Here is a 10575-nt window from a genome sequence, read left to right on the forward strand (position 1 = left end):
GCCATCAGAGAAATGCAAATCAAAACCACAATGAGATACCATCTCACACCAGTTAGAATGGCAATCATTAAAAAATCAGGAAACAACAGGTGCTGGAGAGGATGTGGAGAAATAGGAACACTTTTACACTGTTGGTTGGACTGTAAACTAGTTCAACCATTATGGAAAACGGTGTGGCGACTCCTCAAGGATCTAGAACTAGAAATACCATTTGACCCAGCCGTCCCATTACTGGGGATATACTGAAAAGATTATAAGTAATGCTGCTATAAAGACACATGCACACGTATGTTTATTGTGGCACTATTCACAACAGCAAAGTCTTGGAATCAACCCAAACGTCCATCAGCGACAGACTGGATTAAGAAAATGTGGCACATATACACCATGGAATACTATGTAGCCATTAAAAAGATGAGTTTGTGTCCTTTATAGGGACATGGATGCAGCTGGAAACCATCATTCTCAGCAAACTATCACAAGAACAGGAAACCAAATACTGCATGTTCTCACTCATAGGTGGGAATTGAACAATAAGATCACTTGGACACAGGAAGGGGAACATCACACACTGGGTCCTATTGTGGAGAGGGGGTAGTGGGGAGGGATAGCATTAGGAGATATACCTAATGTAAATGATGAGTTAATGGGTGCAGCACACCAACATGGCACATGTATACATATGTAACAAACCTGCACGTTGTGCACATGTGCCCTAGAACTTAAAGTATAATAATAATAATAAAAAAAGAAAAGAGCCCCTCTTCTGTGATATTCCTGATAATGATGAGTAGCCTCAATGCACTTGTGAGAAAACATCATTAAGCCAAATGAGAGATATTCTACAAAATATCTCACTTGTAACTTATAAATTATCAGGATGATGGAAATCAGAAAAAGAACGAGAAACTGTTTCAGAATGAAAGTGCCTACAGGGACATGACAACTAATCACACATGTGAATGTGAACAGGACTTTCTTTTTTATTTTAACTACATAGTTAACATTATTGACATATTTGATGGAAATTCAAAGGATCTTCCGATAATTTGATGGCAGTAATTTATCAATGTCAATTTCCTGATTTGATTAATGCATTACAGTTATATAGGAGAATGTTGTTATGGGACATATATACTAAAGTATCAAGGAATGACGAGGCAACAGATTAGACACTTATTCTGAAATGGTTCAGAATACAAGTTATTTTAATTTACTTGCACTTTTAGATTAAAATTATTTCAAATTAAAATGTATATTGTTTAAATCCAGTAAGTGACACATGGTATCATTGCACACACTTACTTTTCATTTTCTCATTAAAAGCCAGTTTGAGCCCAGCATGGTAGTGTGTGCCTGTAGTCCCAACTACTTAGGAGGCTGAGGCGCGAGAATGACTTGAGCCCAGCAGATTGAGGCAAGTCTGAGTAATAGTGAGACCCCATTTGGATTTAGTTTTATGTTTAAGAGTAATTTGTCTCTTTTCTGTGACCTTTCTCTTTCAAATTTTGTTTTATTTTCTTACCAGCCTTTGGTCTTTTTCTTCATCTATTTTCCTATTAGATATATTGGTGCATTTTCTGTGATACATTTGCTATAATCATTTCCTAGTTTGTCTTTGGATGTTATTTTTAGACATTTATTAAACTTATATTTAGTAGTATTTATCAATATTTTGACTTTCTGACTTTGAATTTTAGGAAATTTTGGACAGTATCAATTTTCTAGTTATAAGAAAATTTACTTAGGCTTTTCTTTATGTACTTACATGATTTTGGTTTTTGTATTTATATTTCTGATAAATCTTTAAGTTACTGTGACGTATCAGATATGAACACAATTTTATTTTTTTCTGAAAATAGATGTTCAGCTTTCCTCAGTATCATTTATTATAAGCTCATACTTTTGCACTGATTTCAAACATCACTTTTATAATACATAATAATTTAATATATGTCTAGATCTCCTTTCTCATCTTCTGTTCTGTTGCAACAGTACAGTATGTATTCCTGAGTCAACACCTCACTATGTTTAGTTATAAAGATTCATTGTTTTAATATTATGGGACTGGACCTCTCTGATATTTCTTTTTCTTTTATAAATTAGTCTTACTTGCTTATTAATATTTTTTCATATGGACTTCTGAATTAAATAATGTAGCTCTAGAAAAAACATACTGGTTTTTTTTATTAAAATGATGTCAGATTTACAAGTTAAGTTAGAGCTTTGTCATTTTATACTACTAAGTCTTCATATCTTAGAACATGGTATGCCTTTCCATTTACTTAAGTTCACTTTCGTGTCTTTCAATGATTAGGTTTCCTTCATGTAAATTTTAGAAATACTTTGCTGAGGCCTCAGTATTTGATGTTTTAATTGCTCTTGTTAATGAATTATTCTCTTTCAATGTATCTTCTGACTAGTTATTGTCTCAATAAATGCAGAATCTTAATGTCTGTGTATTAATTTTATAAATTGTTATTAAATATTAACTACGTTCCCTTTCAGCAGGTTTCTTTTTCTTATTGCTTGCTTTAGGCTTTTCATATAAATTATATCATTTTGTCAATAGAGATCATTTTATTTCTATATTCCAAAATATTATTTAAATTATTGCTTTCTCTAATCTAATTGCATTGGCTAATGGGAGACACTCCTCTGTATATCTCTTAGGCTCATACTCATCTTACCGATTGTGCTGCAAATGCATAGTCTTGACAGCTCATTACCTCGGCTTTCTCTTGGGACCTTTTTTGTGTTGCAGAAAGCAACTTGGAAAGATGGAAGTATCTTTTCCGAGGACAAAGAGTAGCCTTGCTTATCATTGCTATAAAAGTAGCCTATTCCCAAAGCAGCTCAGTTTTTCTTGCATACCCGCTGTGTACACAGCATTCATCTGGTCCACCCATGTCACCCTTCACCCCACTGTAAACTCAGAGGGCAAGGGGAATGGGTGTACTCATCATATCATGCAGGTTTCTGTGCTATAGTGACAAAATTCTCTGTCTTTAAATCAGAAGTCACGTATCTTTTCCCAACGTCCATGAAACAGAAGCGTATTAGCTCTTTTTTTTTTTTTTTTTTGAGACGGAGTCTTGCTCTGCCACCCAGGCTGGAGTGCAGTGGCCGGATCTCAGCTCACTGCAAGCTCCGCCTCCCGGGTTCACGCCATTCTCCTGCCTCAGCCTCCCGAGTAGCTGGGACTACAGGCGCCCGCCTCGTCGCCCGGCTAGTTTTTTGTATTTTTAAGTAGAGACAGGGTTTCACCGTGTTTGCCAGGATGGTCTCGATCTCCTGACCTCGTGATCCGCCCGTCTCGGCCTCCCAAAGTGTTGGGATTACAGGCTTGAGCCACCGCGCCCGGCCGCATATTAGCTTTTAAGTAGTATAAAATCAGATCTCAGACCCAATAGTTCTTTCCTCCAATGCAGTTTCAGATACTAGCAGTACCACAGACCATTTTATTTTACTGATTTTACTGGGAAAGCCTCATTAAGTATGATTTTTAACTGTTGTGTTGTACACATACACACAAACACAAACACAAATTAATCATACTATGGAATTATCTGCTGTCCATGTTCTTGAGCCTTTTTAAAACTCAGAATGTGCACTTTATTATACCTTTCAGAATCTGTGGCATTAATAATAAATTTTATTTTATTAGAAGTAATACAATAAATGACATTAAAATATTTCCTTGTTGAAGAAGCATTCTTGCATTTCTGAAGTACATTCCATTTGGTATGCTGTATCGCTTTTAAATGTACTGCTGAATTCTGTTTGCTAATATTTTATTTATGATTGTTGCATAGGTATTCATGAGTGAAATTGGTCTTTAGCTTTATTTTTAGTGCAATCTTTATCAGGCTTTAGTACCTTTAAAGACAGAGAAAATCACTTCATATAATGCAGAAAAATGTTTTAGACCTTTATAGAATATAGTGACTAAAAGTAAAGGTGGTAAGATTCAGAGAGTAAATTGTGAATAAAAAGATGAGACTTTGGAATATGCCTACTAAAACCGCATAATGTAACATCCCTTATTCAGAAATTTTTGTTAAAAATAGAAGTCACATCTCTCTAATTTAGGGCGGAAGTATATTTTAAAAGTTACTTCTTGAGATCATCCTAATATCTAAGATAATATAAGTTGAAATAATTGTCCCTGTGGACTGAAAAATGAGTCTTTGAGGCGGAAATCAGTACCATTTAAAAGCAAAATGCCAGTCCAAGGGCTGTGGCTCATGCTCTGTAATCCCATCACTTTAGGGAGGCCAAGGCAGGAGGATTGCTTGAGCCCAGGATTTCAAGACCATCCTGGGCAATATCTTTAGATTCCAACCTCTGTAGATCCCATCTCTACAAAACAAACAAACAAAACTGAAATAATACTAATAAAAGTACCTTAGACTTCAGGTCCTCAGGTTATTTTGTCAGAGCTAATATTGGGGTACCCATATAGCTTACACTTAGCATTCTATAAAAGCTCCATTTTTTTAACCAATTATTAATTATTTTCCAGATTAAAGAAAACGCCACAACTATATTTAAAACCTGCTTTCTATTTCCCTCCTATAGTTTCATCTCCCTTTTGTCCTGGATGTTTCTACTCTTCTGATGTTGTGAGTGCATTCTTCCCTGTTTTCACCTACTCTGTAACATGGCTTTACCTCAATCCTTCAAACCTTCCATTATGTCACAGAAGCTCATGACTCCTCCTCAGCCAAATCCCCTACACTCTCTATTCTTTCTGCGAACAGCTCGTTCACCTTATTGCTCTAACAATTCCCTGCCTCCCCTTTGAGTACATTGTTCTCCCACTAGAACTTTTCGGTAGAGGTACTCAGCATGATTAGTACAGACTGTTGTCCTCCTGACTTCTCAATACACTTTACAGGCCACTCCCACTCCTTCCAAAAACTGCTAGCTCTGAAGTTCATGTCCTCAAACCCTATCATCTGCTGTGCCTCTGCACTGTAGTCATTGATTCTCAATATTTCATTCCCTAAAAATGTTAATTTTGGCTGGGTACGGTGACTAACGTCTGTAATCCTAGCACTTTGGGAGGCTGTCCAGGAGGGGAGAACACCTGAGGTCAGGAGTTCAAGACCAGCCTGGCCAACATGGTGGAACCTTGTCTCTACTGAAAATACAATAATTAGCTGGGCATGGTGGCAGACACCTGTAACCCCAGCTACTGGGGAGGTTGAGGCAGGAGAATAGCTTGAACTCGGGAGGCAGAGGTTGCAGTGAGCTGAAATCACACCAGTGCACTCCAGCTGGGCAACAAAAGCAAGCAAAATTCAGTCTGAAAATAAAAAGAAAGACAGAAAATAAAATGTTAATGTCTATTTTATTTTATATTTTTACTTTTCAAATTAAAAAATATATTTGTACAAATTTGGGGTGTACACAAGCAATTTTGTTATATATATATATAATGATTAATTATCAAATCAGGGATGTTTACTATAATCCCCACTGGAGTACAATACATTTTTGTTAAGTGTAGTCACCCTACTCTGCTATCAAACATCGAGTTTATTCCCTTGATCTTACTTTATGTTTGTAGCCTTAAACCCACTCCTCTGCTTGTCTGCCAACCAACTCAGTCTTTACAGTCTCTGTCATCTATTTTTCACCCTATCTCCATGTGTTCAAATTTTTTAGCTTCCACATATCGGTGAGAATATGTGATAGCCCTTTTGCACGTGGTTTTTTTCACTTAACATAATGATCTCCAATTCCATCCATGTTGCTGCGAATTGCATGATTTCTTTTGTTGTGACTAAATAGTATTCCATTGACATGTGCGCCACGTTTTCTTTATTTATTCACACATTGATGAACACTTAGGTTGATTCCCTTTAACATTGCTCCAATCATAACTTTTGATGAAAATTTGATAATCTATCTGCCACCCAAGGCGACTTTGAGTTTCTCAACTTCCTTAATTTTTCTCCTGGCGACTCACTAACTCCCTAATTTGCCCCCAACGTTATATCCTAGAGTAATTTCATTACCAAAAACCTCATCTGACACAATTCCAAGCACTGTGTTCCCAGTCTACCACTTTATATGTTTTGAACACAACTCCAAATTGCTTCAATCTGTTAGGATTTCTAGTAAAATCATTCCTATTGAAGTTTCTTTGTTTCATCCCATGCATGCCCTCATTTTCTTTCCTTCCTTTTAGTCCAGTTTTCAGTCTATTTTGGTCACTCGTTTGCATACACAATCAACCACCTTGCTTCTCTCACCCTTTTTAATATTGGCCTAGAAACACCCCACCCTGGCTAAGTCCAACCTACCACCTCTGGAAGTCACTTGAATTGCCTATGCAACTGAAGGGACAAGGAATAAAATCATGTGGTCTCATTTCAAATTTCTGGTTACTTACCTTAATTGGTCTCTCAGTAGCCTAGCAATCCTACAACATTTCCTTAGTTTTTACATTTTCCCACTTTCCTAGATGGATTTTTCACACCTTGTCTTTACAGGAATACTTAACACCCCATATCTTTTCTCATTTTAGCTACTGACCTAGTTTCTTGTTTTATTGTGAAAAGAAATAGAAGATCATTTTCAAATACCCTCAAAGCACATACCTCCACTTACTTTTATCTGCACCCACCTACTCTATCTTTCTCTGTGCTATTATGAATGAACTGTCTGCAGCCTTTCATAGACAGATGTGGCTGCCTCTTCCCTTGTGAACTAAATCCTGCCCATTTTTATGTCCTCAATTATTTTACTTCAGCAGCTCTGTATTGTCATCTGTCTGGTCAGTTTCTTCCTCACTTCTTGATTGCTCTTATTATAATAAAACTACAATGTAACATCTTACTTATTTTTAAAAATCCCTTGATTCAACATTTCCCTCCAGTTAGTCCCTCCTTCATTCTTTTTTTTTTTTCTTTTTTCTTTTTATTATACTTTAAGTTCTAGGGTACATGTGCATAACGTGCAGGTTTGTTACATATGTATACTTGTGCCATGTTGGTGTGCTGCACCCATCAACTCGTCAGCACCCATTAATTCATCATTTATATCAGGTATAACTCCCAATGCAATCCCTCCTCCCTCCCCCCTCCCCATGATAGGCCCCGATGTGTGATGTTCCCCTTCCTGAGTCCAAGTGATGTCATTGTTCAGTTCCCACCTGTGAGTGAGAATGTGCGGTGTTTGGTTTTCTGTTCTTGTGATAGTTTGCTAAGAATGATGGTTTCCAGCTGCACATTCTTAACTCTTAAGAGCAAAGTTACTTAAGATAATTTTCTTTCTTTTTTTTTTTTTTAATACTTTATGTTCTAGGGTACATGTGCACAACGTGCAGGTTTGTTACATATGTATACATGTGCCATATTGGTGTGTTGCACCCATTAACTCGTCATTTACATTAGGTATATCTCCTAATGCTATCCCTCCCCAATCTCCCAACCCCACAACAGGCCCTGGTGTGTAATGTTCCCCTTCCTGTGTCCAAGTGTTTTCTATACTCACTGTCCCAAATTATATTTTCCTTGTCTCATTAACCTAGTCAAAACAAGCTTGTGTCCCCAGCAATGCACAAAAACAATCTCATCAATGACAACTATTTGTTTCTCTAAATTCAGTCTTACTTGACTTGTCAGTAATATTTGATAGTCTTGATCATTTTATTCATCTGGAATCATTTTCCTGACTTGACTTCTAGGGTGCCCCATCCCCTGGCTTTACTCCTGCCACACTGGCTGCTACTTCTTGTTTTTCCTTGCTAGTTTCTCCTCATCTCAGTTATTAACAAGTTTTAGAATGCCCTGTCTGGGCTCAGGACTTGGATCCTTCTCCATTGAAACTTGAATCCTCTTTGATCTCATTCAGTTGCATTGCTTTAAACATCATGTGTACACTGCTGCTTCCTCTATCAGGCAGAATTCAAAGAAGACTGCATCAAACATGCAATGAGTTAGGAGATAATAGATCTCCCTACATGCTGCTTCTGTAATCATTCCCAATCACAGTTAATGACAATTCTATTCTTTGCGTTGCAGTATGTATTGAATTCACTCATTTTCTCACTTCTCATATTCCATGTAGTAACAAATATTGTCAGTTCTACCTTCACAGTCTCTCCATAATATCAACACATCTCTTTATCTCCACTGTTACCACCCTAAGACAAGCTACTACTATCACTTGCCTGAGTCACTATGGTGGTTACTAATTAATCTCTCTTGTCTTCCTTCTATTAATTGCCCTCCTTCTTAACACCAGTGTGATAACTAAATTTCAAGTCAAATTATGCCATGCTGTGCTTACAATTCTTAAATAGCTTTCAATTTCTCTTCTAAAATGTCTTTGCTTTGGTGCGCAAGACTAAATGACATCCTATTTCACTTATCCCTCTGAAATTTTCTTCTTTTATATAAACTTCTGTTTTCAAGAACCATTATTGTTGATTCATTGAGAGATACTCCATTTGTTTTTAACTGCTGTAGAGTATATATTTTGTGAATATGCTTCATTACAGTTACCCATTTTCACAACTGGGATTTACATATTTCCAAATTTGTATCACAAATTATCAATATATTAGACTCTTCACTTTTTGAGGTATAACCATGGAAATGTATCTTACTAACTTTAAACACTGCTTTCAATTTTCGTAGGTGAAAAATTTCATTTTCCAGCCTTTTGTGAAATATGCAACAGATCCCATTACTTTCTGGTAACTTCAAACTGCTCTGGCCAATGTAAAGCTTTATACCCATATCCAGTTCAAAACTGGTAGTGTATCTACTTACTTTTGGCACTGCAGCAAATAAACATATTCTCAGTGGCTTTAAAGGACATACATTATTATCTTACAGTTTTAAAGGTCAAACTCCATATGGACTCTCTGCTTCCTCTGCTCTGGTTTTATAAGGTCAAAATCAAGGCATCAGCTGGCCATGGATTTTTTCTGGAGGCTCTAGGAGAGAATCCACTTCTGACATCACTCAGTTGTTGGCAGGATTCACCTCCTTACAACTGTTGTGCTGAGGTCCTGGTTTCCTTGCTGAAGACTCTTCTAGCTTTTTAAGGCCACCTGCATCTCTCATGACACTGCCCCTTCCATCTTCAAACCAGCAGCAGCATTTCAGGTCCTTTACACACTTCAAATGTCCCTGTCTTCCCCTTATGAAACATGTCTTCTCTAGCTGGAGAAAGTTATCTGTTTTCAAAGACTCACATGATTAGATTTGGTCCACCAAGGTAATCCATGATAATCTGCCTATTCCAACATCTGTGACCTTAATTTCTGCAAAAACCCCTTCACTATGCCATGTAACATATTCACAGGTTCCAGGGAGCTGGGTGTGGATTCTTTAGGAGGGTCTGTCATTCTCCTTACCACAGTCTTCCCTATATTGCCCAAAGGTTCATGTCTCTTCCAAATGCAAAATATCCCAAGTTCTCAAAGTTCTCATCCCATTATTGCATCAACTCAAAGTCTAAACTCCCATTTAAATTCATAAATTCAAAAGTCTCAAATCTCACCACCTAAATTATTGAAATCAGTGGAAACTGAGAATGTGAATATAATCTGTCCTGGAGCACAATTCCTCTTCATCATGGACTCATCATTCTAAAAAACAAGTTATCTTCTATCAAAACATGTCCTGATTTAATTTCTATTTTAAAAATATAATTGAATGCCACAATAAAGCTCAGACCCTCATGGCTGTGAGCTATATTAACTCATCAGCAATTCTAGTGCTCTGAGAGAAACAATAAATTTAAAAGGGTACTGGGAGACAAATACCCAGGGGTCGCTTGCATTTCTTCCTATATCTTGCAGTAGAGGCACTTTCATCCTTTGTTCCAGAGTATCTTTTCATGGATATTTGTATGTTCAACAGGTATGGAAGACACAGATAGTTTCTTTCTCTGAAGTAGAAAGCAGATTTGTTATCCAATGTAATATGTATATATGTAATGTCTCCATCCACTTGGGCAGATTTGCTTACACCCCTTTACAAAAGATCAGGGTTTCTTTATCTTGGGGCTCTTCAAATGTAATAAAATCTCACAGTGTATACAACATCCTCCTGAACCTGGCTTACCGTCACCTTCCTGGAACTTGGGGCAAGGGTAGGTTGGCAAGGAGAACCTAAGTGAATCTGAAGCTCATGCTGCCAGCTAGACTTTGTATTATAAAGTGCTGTTTTACTGACTAAGGAGTCGTGTATGTTTTGACAGCAAACTAACAATAGCTTGTAAGCAAATTCAAATCTCAGACCCTTACACTTCTTGTCAAATTTGACAGGGAGTTTGGATGCTTTCAGAGACAAGACTTTCTAGAACAGATGGACAAGAGCCATTTGTGAGCTTGGTGAGGGAATATGAGAAGGTGACCCAGGATCCTTTAGTAGAATCCTGTCCATGTGATGAACAAGGGATGGCAAGAGGTAAACGCCACTGGCCTGCCTATCAAAGGACTGTTTAGATGTTGAGGGGTGAGAGATGGGATTGAAACATGCAGTGAGATTGGTGCTTCAAATGCTGTGCACTCTCCTCCAGTGGCATGAAGAAAGGTTATGGAGTCAC

This window comes from Rhinopithecus bieti, unplaced genomic scaffold (assembly GCF_001698545.2).
Source record: "Rhinopithecus bieti isolate Rb0 unplaced genomic scaffold, ASM169854v2 scaffold_2917, whole genome shotgun sequence".
Taxonomy (NCBI): domain Eukaryota; kingdom Metazoa; phylum Chordata; class Mammalia; order Primates; family Cercopithecidae; genus Rhinopithecus; species Rhinopithecus bieti.